Source organism: Schistocerca gregaria, chromosome 6 (assembly GCF_023897955.1).
Source record: "Schistocerca gregaria isolate iqSchGreg1 chromosome 6, iqSchGreg1.2, whole genome shotgun sequence".
Taxonomy (NCBI): Eukaryota; Metazoa; Arthropoda; class Insecta; order Orthoptera; family Acrididae; genus Schistocerca; species Schistocerca gregaria.
The window spans coordinates 508,997,114-509,010,296 of NC_064925.1; the positions used below are offsets into that span (position 1 = coordinate 508,997,114).

The 13,183-nt window shown below is 41.8% G+C and overlaps 1 protein-coding gene across 1 annotated transcript in view; it reads left to right on the plus strand.

Moving 5' to 3' along the window:
* The window catches only part of LOC126278924 (KH domain-containing, RNA-binding, signal transduction-associated protein 3-like), a 1,426,848-nt gene that overhangs the window by 1,196,180 nt on the left and 217,485 nt on the right, over positions 1-13,183 (plus strand). The window lies entirely within an intron of this gene.

Below are 13,183 nucleotides of genomic sequence, written 5' to 3' on the forward strand. Positions count from 1 at the left end.
GGCACAGAATTTTACCACACCTCTGTTTAATTTATACAAGGGACCGTCAAATGAAACCGAGGCAGTAGTAAAAGTAGATAAACTTACAATATTTGGAAAGTATTCACCTTAGCTTTTAATACATTTATCCCACTGTGAGACAAGACGGTCAGTGACTTCATGGAAAATATTTGTGGTTGACGGAAGCGTGATTAGACCGCGCGGGTTTAGCCGGGCGGTCTAAGGCGCTGCAGTCCAGGACTGTACGGCTGATCCCGGCGGAGGTTCGAGTCCTCCCTCGGGCATGGGTGTGTGTGTTGGTCCTTAGGATAATTTAGGTTAAGTAATGTGTAAGCTTAGGGACTGATGTCCTTAGCAGTTAAGTTCCATAAAATTTGACACACATTTGAACATTCTGAAGGGCGATTTTATCTAGGCGTGTACCTCTTTGTCCGAAACAAATCGACGGCCACGAACGTATTTTTTCAGGTCTCCGAAAATATGAAACTCGCATTGGGAGAGGTCTGGACTGTATGCAAGCACATATGTTGCCAAGGTTGTTTCGACTACGCTAAGAAAGTTTCAGTGGAAAACGCTTACACATCCTCCAAACAGTGTCGATCGCTTCCCATACGGTTTCCATATTTCTGGAACCCCGCACAAAGACATTTATGGTCGTCGAATGCTCCGAATGACGAGGTGCACGCCTGAGTACAATAATAATTCCGAAGGCACCTGCAAACATTTTCCCATGATGGCACTTCACTATAATGTAAATACTTCGCTCCGTTATCGCGATGTTATGCTAATTATACAAGATTTTTATGTACGTGTGTGTAAGGATTGCCGCGCCAGAACCCAGTGTACCACAACGAAACCGCATGTTGTCACTGCACAATTAAACAAGACGGTGCGATCTACAGTGTCTACTTTGAGAGACAATACTGTTTACGGACACGGTATCCCATTCAGTAAACACCAGAAAATAACATCAATGGCAAATTTTGCTCCATTACCCATGATTTGTACACTAAAGCTTCATCTTATAATAACAGATTTTACCAGGGTGAAATACCAATAATTTTAGTCCACAGACTAAAAATAGTTGTGAAAATAATAAGTTTCAACGTCTTCTTTTAGATGAAGTGACCCATTATTATAAACGAGGGTCGTTTAATAAGTCATGTCTACATTTTTTTTTTAAAAAAAGCCATTAATGTACACAGACAAACGTTCTTGTTCGTGCTCCACATTTGATGTTTGTTCTTTGTGCCGGTGAAGTTTGGAACCGTTCTGGCAGCTAGGAGAGCCGTAGTACAGCGTCAAAATGGTGTCTATATACGACTCACGTTACAAGCAGCGCGCTGTTATTGAATTCTTGTGCGGAGAAAGGAAATCGTGGTGAACATCCATAAACGTTTGCGTGCAGCATATGACGATGCTGAAGTTGACAGGAGTACAACTGAGCGATGGGTAAAGACAGTTGCTGCCTCGGGAAATGCAGAAACAGAGCTCCTTGATCAGCCACGCTCGGGACGTCCTTTCATAGCCACTGCTCCAGACATATTGAGTGTTGCGGATACCATTATTCGTGGCGAATGGCCCATCAAAACTCGAAAATTGGCATTATATTCGTCGGTCAGCAGTGAAAGTATGACTGCAATGGTCGAGACTCTCGGTGCTCACGGTGGGTTCCATGAATGCTCACAGCGGACCACAAGATTCTAAGAAAGGGCCTTTCATCTCAATTCTTGGAGCGTTTTGAGACCGACGGAGAGGCCTTTCTGTCACGTATCGTTACGCCGCACAAAAGCTCGGTGCACCACTTTGCGTCGGAAATATCATCTTCATTCACCGCAGAAGAAGAAATTGTAGACAAACCCCCTCTGCCGGAAAAGTCATGGTGACAGTCTTCTGGGATTGTGATGGCGTCATTCTTATGGATGTGATGCCAAGAGTGTCAATCATCAACTGAGAGGCATACGTGAAGATCTGAATAAACACAAGAACTGTTTCCGACGTGTTCGATCGGACAAGAATCCAGCAGAAATCATATTCCAACACGATAATGCACGTCCACACACTAGTCTGAGAACCCGGGAACACATCTCCAAATTTGGTTCGACATCATTGCCTCATCCACTTTTACAGTTCAGACCTGGCACCCTCGGACTTCCATCTATTTGGGCCGCATAAGGTACTCTACGGGAAACATACTTTAAAGATAACGAGAGTGTCAATCATGCAGTGAAAATATGGCTGTGTCTATAGGAGAGGAGAAAGAGGCTACGTAAAAAAATAGGCCATGCACAAGACATGTTGATGTATATTGTCACCAAATTCTGACTTTTAACAATAAATACGTTCTGAGAAAAAAAGTGGGTCATTACTTATTGAACGACCCTCGTACATTATCGACTTACAGATTTGATGTTGCGCTTTGAGCATCTTTCAATGTTACGTGTGAAACTGCTTCAGCAAATAGAAACTTGATGAACATCATACCAAAGGCCATATTATTATTAACTAATCTAGGTGACTTTATAATCAGAGTTAAAACTGACATTCAGTTGCAAAACGTGCGCTTAAATGTTGACGGTAATATCTGCCGACAAATTAAAACTCTCGGCCTGGGGATTTGCCGCGCAAACGCATTAAGTAATAATTCATGTTTAATCATAATTTCATCATCACAACGCGATTTGCAGTAGGGTCACGGAACCTGAGCGCATAATTGTGCAGCCTGCTGATAGAATTACAGGCGAGGGAAGTGGGACAAATCTGAGTGTTTTCTTTAGCAGTGGTGGGAGCCATGCGTGACTCCACCCACGGCGCGTTTGCACTCCATTGCTGTTACGGCCCCACTCGTTGGCTGAAAGCTACCAAGGGGTGAGTCTACAGTGTGTCCAGACCGAGTGGTTGTCGAGCGATGCCCACGAGAATGACGTCACGGGCAACAATGTCCTGTTTAATGTACAGCTTGAGGGGATTGAAATTCCAACCCAAATAACTTTTGACTTGTGAAAGGTATTTGTAACCTCTTTTCAGCAAGACGAGCACTTACCACTGGCGCATCATACAAAGACCGAAGAAACATCTCAACTTAATTAGTGACAGGGATACGAACATCAGCTTTAGTTTAAGAATAGAAATAGTGGTTGCTGGTGACTTTAACGCAGGTTTTCTTAAAAACTCTCCAAGCAAGAATTTCTTAGACTCTGTGAACTATCGTCCGACCTCATTCCTGTCCTAAACTTCTCAAATGGGGTAGCTAATGGCTCACAAACAGTCACTAATAATACCTGTATAGACAGGCCTAATTCACAAAATTATCTTACGAAACGAATAGTCAATGGCCTCTCAGACAGTAACATGCACTTCCCTTTGTTAAATGTTAATACTTAACAGGATAAAAAATCTAATAAATCTGGTTTCAGGACGTTGGTCAGTAAGCAAAAACTGATTATTTTGGGACACTCCTCAGAGACATATAGTGGTGTGACGTATACAGCACTAATGGCATGAACAAGAAACACAACACTTTTATAAATTAACCACTTATCTAATTTCAACATTGTTTTCCCCAGAAACTAACTTTGATTAGACCAAAGGCTACGAAGAAAGCATGTATTACTCAAAGAATGAAGGCATTGTGTAAAAGAAAAAGGAAAGTCTTGTCAGTCAGAACCTGCTGTGATGTTGATGCTGTAACTCATTACAATGCATGCTGCAAATTATTCTGGGTAATAATATGGACATCAAAGCAGATACATTACAAGCAACAGATAATCACATCAGATACGAAAATAAAGGCAGTATGGGATAAAGTGACGGAAAAGACTGGTAGAAGCAGACATGAAAAGGAAAAAGAGCGTTAAGGGCAAATGATAGGTTGGTAACAGATGTGTGCAGTGTTGTGAAACATTTTGGAAAGTATTTCGTAACTGTTACTGAAAAGATGCGGTTGTCAGGTACAATAGATGCTACCATGGAGTACCTCAGACCAAATTGTACACATAACTTCACTAACATTACGATGACCCTCACTGCCCAAGCAGAAGAAATATCCATCATAAAACCTTTAAAATCAAAAAATTGTAGAGGTTATAATGTTAACAAAGTTAATAAATAGTGTGCTTCTGAGTCTTGTAACATATTGAGCTATCGGTGTAGCCACTCGTTTATCAGTGAAACATTTCAGAGTGGTTGAACTAAGCCGAAGTTAAGCCTTTTTTTTTAAGGAAGGAGGTAAAGAATTACCGTCAAATGTCCGTCCAATTTCACCTTTCAAAAATTTCACTTTCCCACAAATCCGCTTCTTAATGATCTGACGTAACCAATTTTCAGTCCGGATTTGTAATGGGTCCTGCCACTGAGGAGGCTCTAAACACATACAGTGAAAATGTTCTTAATTCATTAGACATTAAATTACTGGCGACTTGTATATTTTGTGATATTGACCGTGTAGATCATAACATCTTTTTAAGTAAGTTAAAGTATTACAGTGTAACAAAAAATGCTGTAAAATGGTTCAGTTCCTATACTACTGACAGGATACAAAGGGTGTCATTAGGAAAGAGACACGATCCGATCTATCAGGCATCATCCAACTTGGAACTAATTACATATGGAGTGACATTATCAGATGCCAAGTTGGTTTTGTTAGATGATGTTACAAATATTGCAGTAAATAGCAAATCAAGTTTAATCTTAAAAAGATCGGTTAGTGAAATTTTCATCGATAGTAATAAATGGCTCCTCGCCAATTGTTTGTCAATAAACTGTAAAAAAAAAAACACTACATGCAATTCAGATTTTGTAAGAGGTTTCGCATCAGTGTATGCGTGAACTATGATGGCAATAAGTTCGAGTAAGTGGACAGTATTAAAGTATCTGGGGTAAAGCTTGATAACAAATTCAACAGAGAGGAGCACACCACATAGCTGCTGAAGCGACTAGACAAATTTCTATTTGCAATGCGAATATTGTCAGAAACAGAGGATATAAAAATGAAAAACGCTGACATTCGGTGCTTACTTTCATTTCTTAATGTCATATGGGATTCTTTTTTGGGGTAATTGATCAAGCCATGCTAAAGTTTTCTGGGTACAAAAATGTGGAATAAGAATTATTTGTGGTGTGAACTCAAGGGCATCCTTCAAAGGCATCTTTAGGAAACTGGGTATATTAACTACTACTTCGCAATATATTTATTATTTAATGAAATTTTATTGTTATAGATATACCTCTTTTCCAGACCAACAGGTCATGTCGTGGAATCAATACTATGAATAAGAGTGATCGTCACAAAGATTTAAAGTCGCTTACTTTGGTCTAAAAAGGTGTCTATTATTCAGGCACACACATTTTCAATAACTTTCCAACAGCCATAAAGAGTTTAACCACCAATAATGTTCAGTTTCAGAGGCGCCTAAACTATCTATTAATTTTTATTAAAATGATTATTTTTATGTCTGTAAAGCAGCTAGTTTGTTATACATGCGGGGCCTCTTTTCCGTATTTCAGTAGCCAAATTCCTTGGGTAGGTCATAAAACAACAAAAACAGAGTTGCTCGATACAAGCGATCTGAAAATAGTTCAAAGTAAAAGATTGAGCTGGAAATCAAATGCACGAAAAATGTCCCAGAGAATTAGCTGTCAGTATTTTGAGCCTCGTATTAAGAGCTGTATTTGTGGACATTTGGAAGGAATCAGTATCGAAAGATGTTTCTTGATCTTCAGTGCACTTCAAAAATGTTCAAATGTGTGTGAGTTCTTAAGGGACCAAACTGCAGAGGTCATCGGTCCCTAGACTTACACATAACTTAAACTATCTTAAACCTGAGCTATGCTAAGAACAACACACTCACCCATGCCCGAGGGAGGACTCGAACCTCCGGCGGGAGAGGCCGTGCAGTCAGTGACACGGCGCCTCTTCACTGCACTTACTATGTTCTCCAAAATAACTACATGTTACAGGTGCACATGGTATTTTTCAAAAAGTTGTTGCACTTTTACTTCTGACCAAAACTGAAAGTGAACTTCGATTATGTATTAATGGTACCTTGACTTTGAGACGACTTAGGGAAATAATCACCTACGAAATTTTCTCTTTGTTAGGTGACGACGAGTTTTATCCCGACATTCTTGAGACAAACAGTGAAAGGTTCATTTTCTTTAAGCTTTACACCCAGAACGCTTTATAACATTGGAAATGGCTTCAGCAGTACCTGGCATTTTTAGACAAAATTGATCTGCTAACAGCTACTTTAAAAATCATCGTAGTGTAGCAAGTCTGCTGACAAAAGAGGCCACTCTACTTGTTCACGTGATAAGGTCAGGCGTCTACAGAAATGTTGTCTCAGGAAAGCTACAGTTGGTGTTGAGGCACAGAAGCCCACCATCCTACTGAAACCAAACTCTACTGAGGCTAGTTCGTCGTCATCTTACTTCTGACAAGAAAGTATCACGAAACATGATATGCTAACGATTTGTGTTACAGTAATGAACTCAGTTCGGCCGTTTTCCCGGATGAAATAAAGTCCAGGAACGTAGTTTCGAGATAGGCCACGTCAATCAATTAATACCTGACGGTGTAGAGATTTTTGATGCAGCTCTTTCGGGATTTTCTGTGCACAGTACGGGAAATTGTTTTGGTTTTCCGCCGCTGATAAATGGAAAAGAGCCTCGTCACTGAGGATTAAAATGATGAATCTGTCATCTATTCCAGAATTTCTTCTGCAATCCACTGTCAGCGGATGAAGTCGTTTTGCCGCAGATCTTGCACAACTGCAATTTTTCAGTGATGGAAAAGGACATTCAAGTGTCAGATTATGACAAATGACCCGTCAGAGGTGGAAGGATCGTAAGAGCGCTGCGCCGTCGAACCTTGACTGATCGGTTCAGCCCATACTGTCGTAATCTTTCGACGTGTTCGATCACCTTCCTATCAAATGACTGATCTCAAAGAACCAGTCATTTGAAAAGCATTCGCCCACTTCACAATCATGCTTTGGAACGCGGCTAAGACGACCAGCATAAAAAAGATTTCGAAGTCATTGTGTGATAGTTGTAAGAAAACACGTGATCCGCTGCAGACGCAGGTGCCATCGTTATTGCTACGGCAGCTAGCTGTATATACATAGCAAGCATTCCGAAATCTTTTGGGCAATAGCAGCACACATGCCGATACTTGGTTCAAATGGCTCTGAGCACTATGGGACTTAACATCTGAGGTCATCAGTCCCCTAGAACTTAGAACTACTTAAACCTAACTAACCTAAGGACATGACACACATCCATGCCCAAGGCAGGATTCGAACCTGCGACAGTAAGAGTCGCGCAGTTCCGGACTCAAGCGCCTAGAACCGCTCGGCCACCGCAGCCGGCCATGCCGATACTTTCATGCCTCTCTACTGGACCCTCCAGAAAATAGCACTATAAGATCGTTACTCTGGTATTTGGGTCTCGCTCGACCAGAATTGCATTACAACTAAGATATGTAATGACTGTACAATCGACAGATCACTGTTTGTCAAGAACTGAAGCTACCGTTCACCTTGATGGGAAGTGCCTTCTCGCACGTCTATGCAGTAATTTAAAATTATATGAGCGTATATGTTTTAATACATGTTCCTAAATTCTTTATATTATGGCAGTTGTTACAATCTCAGTTGCATGTTGCATATCTAAGGGTTTTCAGGAGGCAACAAGTATCTGATGTTCAGCATTTCACATGATTATTGAGCAAATTTAAAAATTTAAAATCCTCTCATAATCTACCCGTGAAGGTTTATGGTCTACCCTTTAAAGCTTAATACAATGAATTTAAAAATTTAAAATGGGGCCATAGTCTCCTCATTAACGGTCCATTGACACAAAGTCAACACGGATTTAGAGACCATCGTTCTCAGAAACATAACTAGCTCTTCACTCGTACGAGGTGTTGAGTGCTATTGACAATGCAACATATTAAATCGTCCATTTTGTGATCTGTTAGATAGAGGAGGAGAACACGGCAAGTGCCATTACCCTATTTCCTAGGAACTTCGCACAGTGCAAGAAGAGTGAAAATAAGTGAAGACGTGTTTCGACTTATCTGTAGGTACTCGACCGTTCCTCATAGAAATGATCTCCTCAGACGGAATGGTGGCTCAGCAGTTAGCGTCGTGGCCACCAAACTTTCTGCCCCGTGTTCTAAACCGGACTATTGTTTTTATTTATTTTATTTTTATTGGTTTCATTTATAAACCCATGTTCGTAGAAGGTTACTGCACGAATGTTTCTCCTCAAATTTGGCGATACAAGGTCGCTATATCAACTGTAAAATTACTTCTGGATTTTACAAAATGTGTCACACACATATTACAAATGCGTATATGGTATGATGAGGGTAACAATCTATTTAAATTCATATATTCAAGTATTTAATTTTCATGCCAATTAATATTCCATCTTCCATTTTGTTCACATGTTTATTCTTGACGAAGATTTAGTGCATTCTCATGTGTAATAGCAATCGAAGAAACATTCGATGTACAGATATTTTGAGCATCACGACATCGTAAGAAATCAGGTATGCCACAGTGACATTTCCTCGTATTAATCTCATTCGGGAAAGAAAAGTCGTCAACATTGGTGAAGATTTCGCACGTTGGAAACAATCTAGCGGCAAAACATGCTTAACGAATCACTTTTCTGAAAACTGGCGCTTACAACTGATTGTATCTCAAGATAAACTACAGGAATTTCACCAAAAACACTTTCAAATAATTTTCTCATTCTTTCTTTTTTAAATTAATTTATCTGCTGTACAGTTAGAGACGAATGAGCACAACGTTGTATTAATATACACTGGAAAACATTCGTGTAGTAATCTTCTACAGACATCGGTATATGAAAGGAAAAAATTAAAGTAATATTTGGGTTTAGAACGCGGCACGTGAAGTTCAGGAGCCGCGACACTAACCACTGTGTCACCATTTCGTTTGACAATATCGAACAGTGAAAACCACATAAAGTACCTGGAAAATACCTCAAACATTTGACCTTCGTTTTTTCAGAAACTATCTAGTATCTACGTTTAAGTCGAGGCACGTGTTCGCATATTTTGATACCCTTCCACTTAGTGAAGTTTCTAAGAAATCAGGTTAAGCCACTTGCGTGGTCTCCTCACGAGTCATACTGAAGCCAGAGTTGCGAAGATACGACAAGCATACCATGAAGATATATTCCGTGCTTATGTCATACGTGTATGCAATGGCCGGCCGTGGTGACCGAGCAGTTCTAGGCGCTACAGTCTGGAACCGCGCGACCGCTACGGTCACAGGTTCGAATCTTGCCGCGGGCATGGATGTGTGTGATGTCCTTAGGTTAGTTGGGTTTAAGTAGTTCGAAGTTCTAAGAGACTGATGACCTCAGAAGTTAAGTTCCATAGTGATCATTGAACTATTTTTTGTATACAATGACATCGACGTAAATAAATCTGAAAGTATGTGACGAAATGAAGCCATAATTCGATGTAGAAGTATCCACGTGAAAAGTCAGTCAAACGATTACTGAATGTGGAAGTCGGAAACGGTTTATTAAATGGGCACATGGTGATTCCATAAATTATTCGTATTAGGAGAGTTTTCCGTGTATTCACCGATCGTAAATGTATTCCTGCCAAATAGGTTTTTATTGAGCTACTTCCATATGCCGGTCAACAGACTGCTGAACGTCATAGCTTCGACAGACGAAACGACATTTACTCCGTAATTTTTGCAAGATAATGTCACCAGCTTTTAGCCTTCTGTAGCTTATGGTATGGTACTGGATAAATTTCCATAGAACTAAATTCATTCTCTCCCTGTTGCAGTTGTTTAGGAAAGCTCACTTTGATAGATTGTGCTTCAAAAGAGCTTGTCTATCTACACATTGCAGTTCCATGTTGGTACCAAAGTGCATTCCATATTTTAGATTGTTTCCGAGGCAAAAAATAAAGAGAGAGTCTTTCGCTTTAACAAGACACTTGGCATTTTTATCGTCCTCAGACTGGAGGCAGAGTGTCATCGGAATGTCCGTCTGGCCTTATTCTTTATTGCAATTCTTCTGTACACCAGCGTAACATTTCCCGTTTCGAGAATATCCCCCGACGGCTGCGCGGAAGTGTCTCTTTAATTAGTGCTTTATGCAGTACCAATTTGCTTTGGCGGCTATGCGACATTCCGGTAGTTATCGCTCATGAATATGGATGGCCGTCGGTGCCCGCTGCTCACTCACTCCATGGAACGCGTATGAATGCACACCTCTGGTTCACGTTAATTAAAACACCGAGCTGACTAATGCCGCATCTCAGGGTTGAGCCGACATCGCACATGTGACGAAACCACCCAAGCTGCCGCAGAACCGATCACTGCCCAGAGCCATACCAAATACGTCACTTACGCTTGTTTTCTATGTGTAGTTCGGACGAAGGAATACTCTCGTACGTCTCTCTGCTTCTACATCTACTGCTACACTCCCTGACGAAAAACTCAAAGCCCTAAGAAGGGGAGGAAGAAGCGATATGAAACTACACAGATCGAAGTCATGTGATGTGATGTCATTACAATTATTACAAAATCCAGTGAAACTTACCAAAGACTTGGCAATTTGAGGCCACACATCAATGTGACATCTACATATGAATCTACATAGATACTCCACAAACCACCGTAAGGTGCGTGGTGGAGGGTACCGTGTACCGCTGCTTGTCATTTCCTCTCCTGTCCTACTCGCAGATAGAGCCACGGCAAACGGCTGTCTGCACGCCTCCGCATCACCCCAAATTTCTCGTATTTTATGTCCGTGGCCCTTACGCTCGATGCATGTTGGTGACAGTAGAATCGTTTGGCAGTCAGCTTCAAATGCCGCTTCTGTAAATTTTCTCAGTAGTGTTTGTCGAAAAGAACGTAGCCTTCCCGCCAGGCATTCACATTTGCTCTGAATTGCTCCGATGTCATCCTTCAGTGCGATCTGGTACGGCTCACAAACACTCTTAACAGTTCTCAAGAATAGCTGGTGCCACCGTCCAATACGCGTAAATTCTCCCAACTAATCGAAGTCGACAATTTGCCTTCCCTACCACGCTCTCCAATGCTCTTTCCAGCTCATATCGCTTTGTAAAGTTACGCCCAGATATTTAAACGACTTGAATGTGTCAATCTGGTAATACTGTAGTAATACTGTAAGCGAACATTACAGATTTTTTTCTTCCTACACATCGGCATTAACTTACATTTTTCCACATTCAGCGCTAGCTGCCACTCATCACACCAATTGAAAATTTTGTCTGTCTTTTAACTTCCCACAGTCACTCAAATTCAACCGTATATCGCAGTGTCATAAGCAAAACGAACGCAGACTGATGCCTACACTGTCCGCCAAATCATTTGCGTAATTAGACAACAACAGCGGTGCTATCACACTTCACTGTGGCACTCCTGACGGTATACTTGTCTCTCATGGACACTCGCCGCCGATGACAACATACTGGGTTCTATTACTTACGAAGCCTTCGAGTCACTCGCATATCTGTAAACTTATTCCATATGTTTGTACCTTCCTTAAGAGCCTGCAATGCGGACCGTGTCAAGGGCTTTCCGGAAATCTAGAAATATGAAACTGCCTGTTGCCCTTTATGCATACTCTTCGGTATACCATGTGAGGAAAGGGCAATGTGAGTAATTTTCTAAAACCACGCTGATCCGTTGACATACGTTTCTTAGCCTCATGAAAGTTTATTGTTTTTGAACTGAGAATCAGTTCAAGTATTCGGCAGAAAACATACAGTAGGGATATAGGTGTGTAATTTTGCGGGTCCGTTGTTTTACCTTTCTTATATACTGGAGTCACCTGCCGTGTGAGGTTACACTCCCTTAGCTGGGCTGGATCCAGTGATTAGGTTGAGAAATGGTGTCATAAAGTCTTTGCATCCTCTTCGGGCGTCAGCTGAGCTAGAACTGCTCTTTGATATCCTGTATACTGACAATGGGACGAACGGGACGTGGAAGCTGGTTCCATTCCACACAAGTTTCATCGGGGACAAATTTGGGAATCTTGGTGGTCGCGGCAGTAGCTAAACGTCAAGCACACTGTTCATGCGCAAACATATCGCAAGTTGACGACCGTTGTCCTGTTGAAAAATGGCACCACGGTACTGACACGTGAGACGTAACACACGAGGACGCAGGATGCCCTTGAGGTACCACTGTGCCGTCAGAGTTCCCTCAATCACTGCCAGCACTGACTTGGAGTCATTCCCAGTGGCTCCCCACACCTTGACACAAGGAGTGACCCAGCTGAGCCTCTCCAAAGTTTTGGAAGCACGAAACCTCTCCTCAGGTCACCGCCGTAATCGCCGACGATGGTCATGCAGAGTCGCGCAGAACAAAGATTTATCGGCTAACACAATGAGATGGCATTCATCACCAATTCATGCTCACCGGTCATGGCACAGCTCGGAACACAGCAGTTCAAAATGGTTCAAATGGCTCTGAGCACAATGGGATTTAACATCTGAGGTTACTTAAACCTAACTAACCTAAGGACATCACACTCATCTAAGCCCGAGGCAGGATTCGAACCTGCGACCGTAGCGGTTGCGCGGTTCCAGACTGTAGCGCCTACAACCGCTCGGCCATACCGGCCGGCAAACACAGCAGTTTGTGTCGTGGTGTTAACGGCAGTGTACGCATGGCACGGTAATTCCTTAAACCGGTTGCTACTAATCTCTGACGTTGTTGCTGGAAGTACTTTGCTTGATCCCGGAAGGCAGTCACAGATATGAATGGGATACGATTTTCTTGGTGCATGGTACGACACACGTTCCCTGCTGCTGGTCAGACACGATCGACAGGTAACTTGAAGGAGAGTGTGACTGCCTTCACTTACCCATTCAGTCCATCATCGGATCCACCACATCCGAACACCGCACGAATTTGGGTTTTACACGACTGGACCAACTGACTTCCAATAAGACTCCTTTCCAAGTCTGTCAGGTGCTGATAACGCTGTGTCACGATTATACGTAACCTCCACCTCCTTCACAGTTATTATTTCTGACTCTGTTCACTGGCCATCAGGCCTGGTAACAACAATGAACACAAACAACACTCACATACTCGGACATCCCTTCTGTCAGTAACAGAGAATTGCCAATCTATAATCATTTACAGTACCC